This window comes from Haematobia irritans, chromosome 4, assembly GCF_050003625.1.
Source record: "Haematobia irritans isolate KBUSLIRL chromosome 4, ASM5000362v1, whole genome shotgun sequence".
NCBI classification, from domain to species: domain Eukaryota; kingdom Metazoa; phylum Arthropoda; class Insecta; order Diptera; family Muscidae; genus Haematobia; species Haematobia irritans.
Genome location: NC_134400.1, coordinates 136,411,855 through 136,423,664, shown reverse-complemented (window position 1 = coordinate 136,423,664; position 11,810 = coordinate 136,411,855).

The following is an 11,810-nucleotide window of genomic DNA, read 5'->3' as shown; positions in this document are numbered from 1 at the left end:
CGAAAAGGACTTTAATTCGTGACCACCCTCAAAAAATTGAAAAATCCACCTAAAACCTAAAAAAATTGAAATTTTTATATGAAAAACTTCTTTTGTCCATATCTCCTTAAATATGCGTCCTAGAGCGAAAAGGACTTTAATTCGTGACCACCCTCAAAAAATTGAAAAATCCACCCAAAACCTAAAAAATTGAAATTTTTATATATGAAAAACTTCTTTTGCCCATATCTCCTTAAATATGCGTCCTAGAGCGAAAAGGACTTTAATTCGTGACCACCCTCAAAAAACTGAAAAATCCACCTAAAACCTAAAAAAATTTAAATTTTTATATGAAAAACTTCTTTTGCCCATATCTCCTTAAATATGCGCCCTAGTGCGAAAAGGACTTTAATTCGTGACCACCCTCAAAAAATTAAAAAATCCACCCAAAACCTAAAAAAAATTGAAATTTTTAAATGAAAAACTTCTTTTGCCCATATCTCCTTAAATATGCGCCCTAGACCGAAAAGGACTTTAATTCATGACCACCCTCAAAAAATTTAAAAATCCACCCAAAACCTAAAAAAATTGAAATTTTTATATGAAAAACTTCTTTTGCCCATATCTCCTAAACTAAGCGTCCTAGAGCGAAAAGGACTTTAATTTATGACCACCCTCAAAAAATTGAAAAATCCACCCAAAACCTAAAAAAATTAAATTTTTATATGATAAACTTCTTTTGCCCATATCTCCTATCTCCTAATCCACCCAAAACCTAAAAAAATTGAAATTTTTATATATGAAAAACTTCTTTTGTCCATATCTCCTTAAATATGCGTCCTAGAGCGAAAAGGACTTTAATTCGTGACCACCCTCAAAAAATTGAAAAATCCACCTAAAACCTAAAAAAATTGAAATTTTTATATGAAAAACTTCTTTTGTCCATATCTCCTTAAATATGCGTCCTAGAGCGAAAAGGACTTTAATTCGTGACCACCCTCAAAAAATTGAAAAATCCACCCAAAACCTAAAAAATTGAAATTTTTATATATGAAAAACTTCTTTTGCCCATATCTCCTTAAATATGCGTCCTAGAGCGAAAAGGACTTTAATTCGTGACCACCCTCAAAAAACTGAAAAATCCACCTAAAACCTAAAAAAATTTAAATTTTTATATGAAAAACTTCTTTTGCCCATATCTCCTTAAATATGCGCCCTAGTGCGAAAAGGACTTTAATTCGTGACCACCCTCAAAAAATTAAAAAATCCACCCAAAACCTAAAAAAAATTGAAATTTTTAAATGAAAAACTTCTGTTGCCCATATCTCCTAAACTAAGCGTCCTAGAGCGAAAATGACTTTAATTCGTGAAATTGAAAAATCCACCCAAAACCTAAAAAAATTGAAATTTTTATATGAAAAACTTCTTTTGCCCATATCTCCTTAAATATGCGCCCTAGAGCGAAAAGGACTTTAATTCGTGACCACCCTCAAAAAATTAAAAAATCCACCCAAAACCTAAAAAAAATTGAAATTTTTATATGAAAACCTTCTTTTGTCCATATCTCCTAAACTAAGCGTCCTAGAGCGAAAAGGACTTTAATTCGTGACCACCCCCAAAAAATTTAAAAATCCACCCAAAACTTAAAAAAATTGAAATTTTTATATGAAAACCTTCTTTTGCCCATATCTCCTAAACTAAGCGTCCTAGAGCGAAAAGGACTTTAATTCGTGACCACCCCAAAAAATTGAAAAATCCACCCAAAACCTAAAAAAATGGAAATTTTTATATGAAAACCTTCTTTTGCCCATATCTCCTTAAATATGCGTCCTAGAGCGACCTAATCTCCTTAAATATGCGTCCTAGAGCGAAAAGGACTTTAATTCATGACCACCCTCAAAAAATTGAAAAATCCACCCAAAACCTAAAAAAATTTAAATTTTTATATGAAAAACTTCTTTTGCCCATATCTCCTAAACTAAGCGTCCTAGAGCGAAAAGGACTTTAATTCATGACCACCCTCAAAAAATTGAAAAATCCACCCAAAACCAAAAAAAAATTTAAATTTTTATATGAAAAACTTCTTTTGCCCATATCTCCTAAACTAAGCGTCCTAGAGCGAAAAGGACTTTAATTCGTGACCACCCCCAAAAAATTGAAAAATGCACCCAAAACCTAAAAAAATTTAAATTTTTATATGAAAAACTTCTTTTGCCCATATCTCCTAAACTAAGCGTCCTAGAGCGAAAAGGACTTTAATTCATGACCACCCTCAAAAAATTGAAAAATCCACCCAAAACCTAAAAAATTGAAATTTTTATATGAAAAACTTCTTTTGCCCATATCTCCTAAACTAAGCGTCCTAGAGCGAAAAGGACTTTAATTCGTGACCACCCCCAAAAAATTTAAAAATCCACCCAAAACCTAAAAAAATTGAAATTTTTATATGAAAACCTTCTTTTGCCCATATCTCCTAAACTAAGCGTCCTAGAGCGAAAAGGACTTTAATTCGTGACAACCCCAAAAAATTGAAAAATCCACCCAAAACCTAAAAAAATTGAAATTTTTATATGAAAAACTTCTTTTGCCCATATCTCCTTAAATATGCGCCCTAGAGCGAAAAGGACTTTAATTCGTGACCACCCTCAAAAAATTTAAAAATCCACCCAAAACCTAAAAAAATTGAAATTTTTATATGAAAAACTTCTTTTGCCCATATCTCCTAAACTAAGCGTCCTAGAGCGAAAAGGACTTTAATTTATGACCACCCTCAAAAAATTGAAAAATCCACCCAAAACCTAAAAAAATTGAAATTTTTATATGAAAAACTTCTTTTGCCCATATCTCCTAAACTAAGCGTCCTAGAGCGAAAAGGACTTTAATTCGTGACCACCCCCAAAAAATTTAAAAATCCACCCAAAACCTAAAAAAATTGAAATTTTTATATGAAAAACTTCTTTTGCCCATATCTCCTTAAATATGCGCCCTAGAGCGAAAAGGACTTTAATTCGTGACCACCCTCAAAAAATTTAAAAATCCACCCAAAACCTAAAAAAATTGAAATTTTTATATGAAAAACTTCTTTTGCCCATATCTCCTAAACTAAGCGTCCTAGAGCGAAAAGGACTTTAATTTATGACCACCCTCAAAAAATTGAAAAATCCACCCAAAACCTAAAAAAATTAAATTTTTATATGATAAACTTCTTTTGCCCATATCTCCTTAAATATGCGTCCTAGAGCGAAAAGGACTTTAATTCGTGACCACCCTCAAAAAATTGAAAAATCCACCCAAAACCTAAAAAAATTGAAATTTTTATATGAAAAACTTCTTTTGCCCATATCTCCTTAAATATGCGCCCTAGAGCGAAAAGGACTTTAATTCGTGACCACCCTCAAAAAATTAAAAAATCCACCCAAAACCTAAAAAAAATTGAAATTTTTATATGAAAACCTTCTTTTGTCCATATCTCCTAAACTAAGCGTCCTAGAGCGAAAAGGACTTTAATTCGTGACCACCCCCAAAAAATTTAAAAATCCACCCAAAACTTAAAAAAATTGAAATTTTTATATGAAAACCTTCTTTTGCCCATATCTCCTAAACTAAGCGTCCTAGAGCGAAAAGGACTTTAATTCGTGACCACCCCAAAAAATTGAAAAATCCACCCAAAACCTAAAAAAATGGAAATTTTTATATGAAAACCTTCTTTTGCCCATATCTCCTAAACTAAGCGTCCTAGAGCGAAAAGGACTTTAATTCGTGACCACCCCAAAAAATTGAAAAATCCACCCAAAACCTAAAAAATTGAAATTTTTATATGAAAAACTTCTTTTGCCCATATCTCCTTAAATATGCGTCCTAGAGCGAAAAGGACTTTAATTCGTGACCACCCCCAAAAAATTTAAAAATCCACCCAAAACCTAAAAAAATTGAAATTTTTATATGAAAACCTTCTTTTTCCCATATCTCCTAAACTAAGCCTCCTAGAGCGAAAAGGACTTTAATTCGTGACCACCCCCAAAAAATTGAAAAATCCACCCAAAACCTAAAAAAAATTGAAATTTTTATATGAAAAACTTCTTTTGCCCATATCTCCTAAACTAAGCGTCCTAGAGCGAAAAGGACTTTAATTCGTGACCACCCCCAAAAAAATTGAAAACTCCACCCAAAACCTAAAAAAATTTAAATTTTTATATGAAAAACTTCTTTTGCCCATATCTCCTTAAATATGCGTCCTAGAGCGAAAAGGACTTTAATTCGTGACCACCCCCAAAAAATTGAAAAATCCACCCAAAACCTAAAAAAAATTGAAATTTTTATATGAAAAACTTCTTTTGCCCATATCTCCTAAACTAAGCGTCCTAGAGCGAAAAGGACTTTAATTCGTGACCACCCCCAAAAAATTGAAAAATCCACCCAAAACCTAAAAAAATTGAAATTTTTATATGAAAAACTTCTTTTGCCCATATCTCCTTAAATATGCGTCCTAGAGCGAAAAGGACTTTAATTCGTGACCACCCCCAAAAAATTGAAAAATCCACCCAAAACCTAAAAAAATTGAAATTTTTATATGAAAAACTTCTTTTGTCCATATCTCCTAAACTAAGCGTCCTAGAGCGAAAAGGACTTTAATTCGTGACCACCCCCAAAAAATTGAAAAATCCACCCAAAACCTAAAAAAAATTAAATTTTTATATGAAAAACTTCTTTTGCCCATATCTCCTAAACTAAGCGTCCTAGAGCGAAAAGGACTTTAATTCGTGACCACCCTCAAAAAATTGAAAAATCCACCCAAAACCTAAAAATAATTGAAATTTTTATATGAAAAACTTCTTTTGCCCATATCTCCTTAAATATGCGTCCTAGAGCGAAAAGGACTTTAATTCATGACCACCCTCAAAAAATTGAAAAATCCACCCAAAACCTAAAAAAATTTAAATTTTTATATGAAAAACTTCTTTTGCCCAAATCTCCTAAACTAAGCGTCCTAGAGCGAAAAGGACTTTAATTCGTGACCACCCTCAAAAAATTGAAAAATCCACCCAAAACCTAAAAAAATTTAAATTTTTATATGAAAAACTTCTTTTGCCCATATCTCCTAAACTAAGCGTCCTAGAGCGAAAAGGACTTTAATTCGTGACCACCCTCAAAAAATTGAAAAATCCATCCAAAACCTAAAAAAATTTAAATTTTTATATGAAAAACTTCTTTTGCCCATATCTCCTAAACTAAGCGTCCTAGAGCGAAAAGGACTTTAATTCGTGACCACCCTCAAAAAATTGAAAAATCCACCCAAAACCTAAAAAAATTGAAATTTTTATATATGAAAAACTTCTTTTGTCCATATCTCCTTAAATATGCGTCCTAGAGCGAAAAGGACTTTAATTCGTGACCACCCTCAAAAAATTGAAAAATCCACCTAAAACCTAAAAAAATTGAAATTTTTATATGAAAAACTTCTTTTGTCCATATCTCCTTAAATATGCGTCCTAGAGCGAAAAGGACTTTAATTCGTGACCACCCTCAAAAAATTGAAAAATCCACCCAAAACCTAAAAAATTGAAATTTTTATATATGAAAAACTTCTTTTGTCCATATCTCCTTAGATATGCGTCCTAGAGCGAAAAGGACTTTAATTCGTGACCACCCTCAAAAAACTGAAAAATCCACCTAAAACCTAAAAAAATTTAAATTTTTATATGAAAAACTTCTTTTGCCCATATCTCCTTAAATATGCGCCCTAGAGCGAAAAGGACTTTAATTCGTGACCACCCTCAAAAAATTAAAAAATCCACCCAAAACCTAAAAAAAATTGAAATTTTTAAATGAAAAACTTCTGTTGCCCATATCTCCTAAACTAAGCGTCCTAGAGCGAAAATGACTTTAATTCGTGAAATTGAAAAATCCACCCAAAACCTAAAAAAATTGAAATTTTTATATGAAAAACTTCTTTTGCCCATATCTCCTAAACTAAGCGTCCTAGAGCGAAAAGGACTTTAATTCATGACCACCCTCAAAAAATTGAAAAATCCACCCAAAACCTAAAAAAATTGAAATTTTTATATGAAAAACTTCTTTTGCCCATATCTCCTAAACTAAGCGTCCTAGAGCGAAAAGGACTTTAATTCGTGACCACCCTCAAGAAATTGAAAAATCCACCCAAAACCTAAAAAAATTGAAATTTTTATATGAAAAACTTCTTTTGCCCATATCTCCTTAAATATGCGTCCTAGAGCGAAAAGGACTTTAATTCATGACCACCCTCAAAAAATTGAAAAATCCACCCAAAACCTAAAAAAATTTAAATTTTTATATGAAAAACTTCTTTTGCCCATATCTCCTAAACTAAGCGTCCTAGAGCGAAAAGGACTTTAATTCGTGACCACCCTCAAAAAATTGAAAAATCCACCCAAAACCTAAAAAAATTGAAATTTTTATATGAAAAACTTCTTTTGCCCATATCTCCTTAAATATGCGTCCTAGAGCGACCTAGTCTCCTTAAATATGCGTCCTAGAGCGAAAAGGACTTTAATTCATGACCACCCTCAAAAAATTGAAAAATCCACCCAAAACCTAAAAAAATTTAAATTTTTATATGAAAAACTTCTTTTGCCCATATCTCCTAAACTAAGCGTCCTAGAGCGAAAAGGACTTTAATTCATGACCACCCTCAAAAAATTGAAAAATCCACCCAAAACCAAAAAAAAATTTAAATTTTTATATGAAAAACTTCTTTTGCCCATATCTCCTAAACTAAGCGTCCTAGAGCGAAAAGGACTTTAATTCGTGACCACCCCCAAAAAATTGAAAAATGCACCCAAAACCTAAAAAAATTTAAATTTTTATATGAAAAACTTCTTTTGCCCATATCTCCTAAACTAAGCGTCCTAGAGCGAAAAGGACTTTAATTCATGACCACCCTCAAAAAATTGAAAAATCCACCCAAAACCTAAAAAATTGAAATTTTTATATGAAAAACTTCTTTTGCCCATATCTCCTAAACTAAGCGTCCTAGAGCGAAAAGGACTTTAATTCGTGACCACCCCCAAAAAATTTAAAAATCCACCCAAAACCTAAAAAAATTGAAATTTTTATATGAAAACCTTCTTTTGCCCATATCTCCTAAACTAAGCGTCCTAGAGCGAAAAGGACTTTAATTCGTGACCACCCCAAAAAATTGAAAAATCCACCCAAAACCTAAAAAATTGAAATTTTTATATGAAAAACTTCTTTTGCCCATATCTCCTAAACTAAGCGTCCTAGAGCGAAAAGGACTTTAATTCGTGACCACCCCCAAAAAATTTAAAAATCCACCCAAAACCTAAAAAAATTGAAATTTTTATATGAAAACCTTCTTTTGCCCATATCTCCTAAACTAAGCCTCCTAGAGCGAAAAGGACTTTAATTCGTGACCACCCCCAAAAAATTGAAAAATCCACCCAAAACCTAAAAAAAATTGAAATTTTTATATGAAAAACTTCTTTTGTCCATATCTCCTAAACTAAGCGTCCTAGAGCGAAAAGGACTTTAATTCGTGACCACCCCCAAAAAATTGAAAAATCCACCCAAAACCTAAAAAAAATTAAATTTTTATATGAAAAACTTCTTTTGCCCATATCTCCTAAACTAAGCGTCCTAGAGCGAAAAGGACTTTAATTCGTGACCACCCTCAAAAAATTGAAAAATCCACCCAAAACCTAAAAAAAATTGAAATTTTTATATGAAAAACTTCTTTTGCCCATATCTCCTTAAATATGCGTCCTAGAGCGAAAAGGACTTTAATTCATGACCACCCTCAAAAAATTGAAAAATCCACCCAAAACCTAAAAAAATTTAAATTTTTATATGAAAAACTTCTTTTGCCCAAATCTCCTAAACTAAGCGTCCTAGAGCGAAAAGGACTTTAATTCGTGACCACCCTCAAAAAATTGAAAAATCCACCCAAAACCTAAAAAAATTTAAATTTTTATATGAAAAACTTCTTTTGCCCATATCTCCTAAACTAAGCGTCCTAGAGCGAAAAGGACTTTAATTCGTGACCACCCTCAAAAAATTGAAAAATCCATCCAAAACCTAAAAAAATTTAAATTTTTATATGAAAAACTTCTTTTGCCCATATCTCCTAAACTAAGCGTCCTAGAGCGAAAAGGACTTTAATTCGTGACCACCCTCAAAAAATTGAAAAATCCACCCAAAACCTAAAAAAATTGAAATTTTTATATATGAAAAACTTCTTTTGTCCATATCTCCTTAAATATGCGTCCTAGAGCGAAAAGGACTTTAATTCGTGACCACCCTCAAAAAATTGAAAAATCCACCTAAAACCTAAAAAAATTGAAATTTTTATATGAAAAACTTCTTTTGTCCATATCTCCTTAAATATGCGTCCTAGAGCGAAAAGGACTTTAATTCGTGACCACCCTCAAAAAATTGAAAAATCCACCCAAAACCTAAAAAATTGAAATTTTTATATATGAAAAACTTCTTTTGTCCATATCTTTTTAAATATGCGTCCTAGAGCGAAAAGGACTTTAATTCGTGACCACCCTCAAAAAACTGAAAAATCCACCTAAAACCTAAAAAAATTTAAATTTTTATATGAAAAACTTCTTTTGCCCATATCTCCTTAAATATGCGCCCTAGAGCGAAAAGGACTTTAATTCGTGACCACCCTCAAAAAATTAAAAAATCCACCCAAAACCTAAAAAAAATTGAAATTTTTAAATGAAAAACTTCTGTTGCCCATATCTCCTAAACTAAGCGTCCTAGAGCGAAAATGACTTTAATTCGTGAAATTGAAAAATCCACCCAAAACCTAAAAAAATTGAAATTTTTATATGAAAAACTTCTTTTGCCCATATCTCCTAAACTAAGCGTCCTAGAGCGAAAAGGACTTTAATTCATGACCACCCTCAAAAAATTGAAAAATCCACCCAAAACCTAAAAAAATTGAAATTTTTATATGAAAAACTTCTTTTGCCCATATCTCCTAAACTAAGCGTCCTAGAGCGAAAAGGACTTTAATTCGTGACCACCCTCAAGAAATTGAAAAATCCACCCAAAACCTAAAAAAATTGAAATTTTTATATGAAAAACTTCTTTTGCCCATATCTCCTTAAATATGCGTCCTAGAGCGAAAAGGACTTTAATTCATGACCACCCTCAAAAAATTGAAAAATCCACCCAAAACCTAAAAAAATTTAAATTTTTATATGAAAAACTTCTTTTGCCCATATCTCCTAAACTAAGCGTCCTAGAGCGAAAAGGACTTTAATTCGTGACCACCCTCAAAAAATTGAAAAATCCACCCAAAACCTAAAAAAATTGAAATTTTTATATGAAAAACTTCTTTTGCCCATATCTCCTTAAATATGCGTCCTAGAGCGACCTAATCTCCTTAAATATGCGTCCTAGAGCGAAAAGGACTTTAATTCATGACCACCCTCAAAAAATTGAAAAATCCACCCAAAACCTAAAAAAATTTAAATTTTTATATGAAAAACTTCTTTTGCCCATATCTCCTAAACTAAGCGTCCTTGAGCGAAAAGGACTTTAATTCATGACCACCCTCAACAAATTGAAAAATCCACCCAAAACCAAAAAAAAATTTAAATTTTTATATGAAAAACTTCTTTTGCCCATATCTCCTAAACTAAGCGTCCTAGAGCGAAAAGGACTTTAATTCGTGACCACCCCCAAAAAATTGAAAAATGCACCCAAAACCTAAAAAAAATTAAATTTTTATATGAAAAACTTCTTTTGCCCATATCTCCTAAACTAAGCGTCCTAGAGCGAAAAGGACTTTAATTCATGACCACCCTCAAAAAATTGAAAAATCCACCCAAAACCTAAAAAATTGAAATTTTTATATGAAAAACTTCTTTTGCCCATATCTCCTAAACTAAGCGTCCTAGAGCGAAAAGGACTTTAATTCGTGACCACCCCAAAAAATTGAAAAATCCACCCAAAACCTAAAAAAATTGAAATTTTTATATGAAAAACTTCTTTTGCCCATATCTCCTTAAATATGCGCCCTAGAGCGAAAAGGACTTTAATTCGTGACCACCCTCAAAAAATTGAAAAATCCACCCAAAACCTAAAAAAATTGAAATTTTTATATGAAAAACTTCTTTTGCCCATATCTCCTAAACTAAGCGTCCTAGAGCGAAAAGGACTTTAATTTATGACCACCCTCAAAAAATTGAAAAATCCACCCAAAACCTAAAAAAATTGAAATTTTTATATGAAAAACTTCTTTTGCCCATATCTCCTAAACTAAGCGTCCTAGAGCGAAAAGGACTTTAATTCGTGACCACCCCCAAAAAATTTAAAAATCCACCCAAAACCTAAAAAAATTGAAATTTTTATATGAAAAACTTCTTTTGCCCATATCTCCTTAAATATGCGCCCTAGAGCGAAAAGGACTTTAATTCGTGACCACCCTCAAAAAATTTAAAAATCCACCCAAAACCTAAAAAAATTGAAATTTTTATATGAAAAACTTCTTTTGCCCATATCTCCTAAACTAAGCGTCCTAGAGCGAAAAGGACTTTAATTTATGACCACCCTCAAAAAATTGAAAAATCCACCCAAAACCTAAAAAAAATTAAATTTTTATATGAAAAACTTCTTTTGCCCATATCTCCTTAAATATGCGTCCTAGAGCGAAAAGGACTTTAATTCGTGACCACCCTCAAAAAATTGAAAAATCCACCCAAAACCTAAAAAAATTGAAATTTTTATATGAAAAACTTCTTTTGCCCATATCTCCTTAAATATGCGCCCTAGAACGAAAAGGACTTTAATTCGTGACCACCCTCAAAAAATTAAAAAATCCACCCAAAACCTAAAAAAAATTGAAATTTTTATATGAAAACCTTCTTTTGTCCATATCTCCTAAAATAAGCGTCCTAGAGCGAAAAGGACTTTAATTCGTGACCACCCCCAAAAAATTTAAAAATCCACCCAAAACTTAAAAAAATTGAAATTTTTATATGAAAACCTTCTTTTGCCCATATCTCCTAAACTAAGCGTCCTAGAGCGAAAAGGACTTTAATTCGTGACCACCCCAAAAAATTGAAAAATCCACCCAAAACCTAAAAAAATGGAAATTTTTATATGAAAACCTTCTTTTGCCCATATCTCCTAAACTAAGCGTCCTAGAGCGAAAAGGACTTTAATTCGTGACCACCCCAAAAAATTGAAAAATCCACCCAAAACCTAAAAAATTGAAATTTTTATATGAAAAACTTCTTTTGCCCATATCTCCTTAAATATGCGTCCTAGAGCGAAAAGGACTTTAATTCGTGACCACCCCCAAAAAATTTAAAAATCCACCCAAAACCTAAAAAAATTGAAATTTTTATATGAAAACCTTCTTTTGCCCATATCTCCTAAACTAAGCCTCCTAGAGCGAAAAGGACTTTAATTCGTGACCACCCCCAAAAAATTGAAAAATCCACCCAAAACCTAAAAAAAATTGAAATTTTTATATGAAAAACTTCTTTTGCCCATATCTCCTAAACTAAGCGTCCTAGAGCGAAAAGGACTTTAATTCGTGACCACCCCCAAAAAATTGAAAAATCCACCCAAAACCTAAAAAAAATTGAAATTTTTATATGAAAAACTTCTTTTGCCCATATCTCCTAAACTAAGCGTCCTAGAGCGAAAAGGACTTTAATTCGTGACCACCCCCAAAAAATTGAAAAATCCACCCAAAACCTAAAAAAATTGAAATTTTTATATGAAAAACTTCTTTTGTCCATATCTCCTAAACTAAGCGTCCTAGAGCGAAAAGGACTTTAATTCGTGACCACCCCCAAAAAATTGAA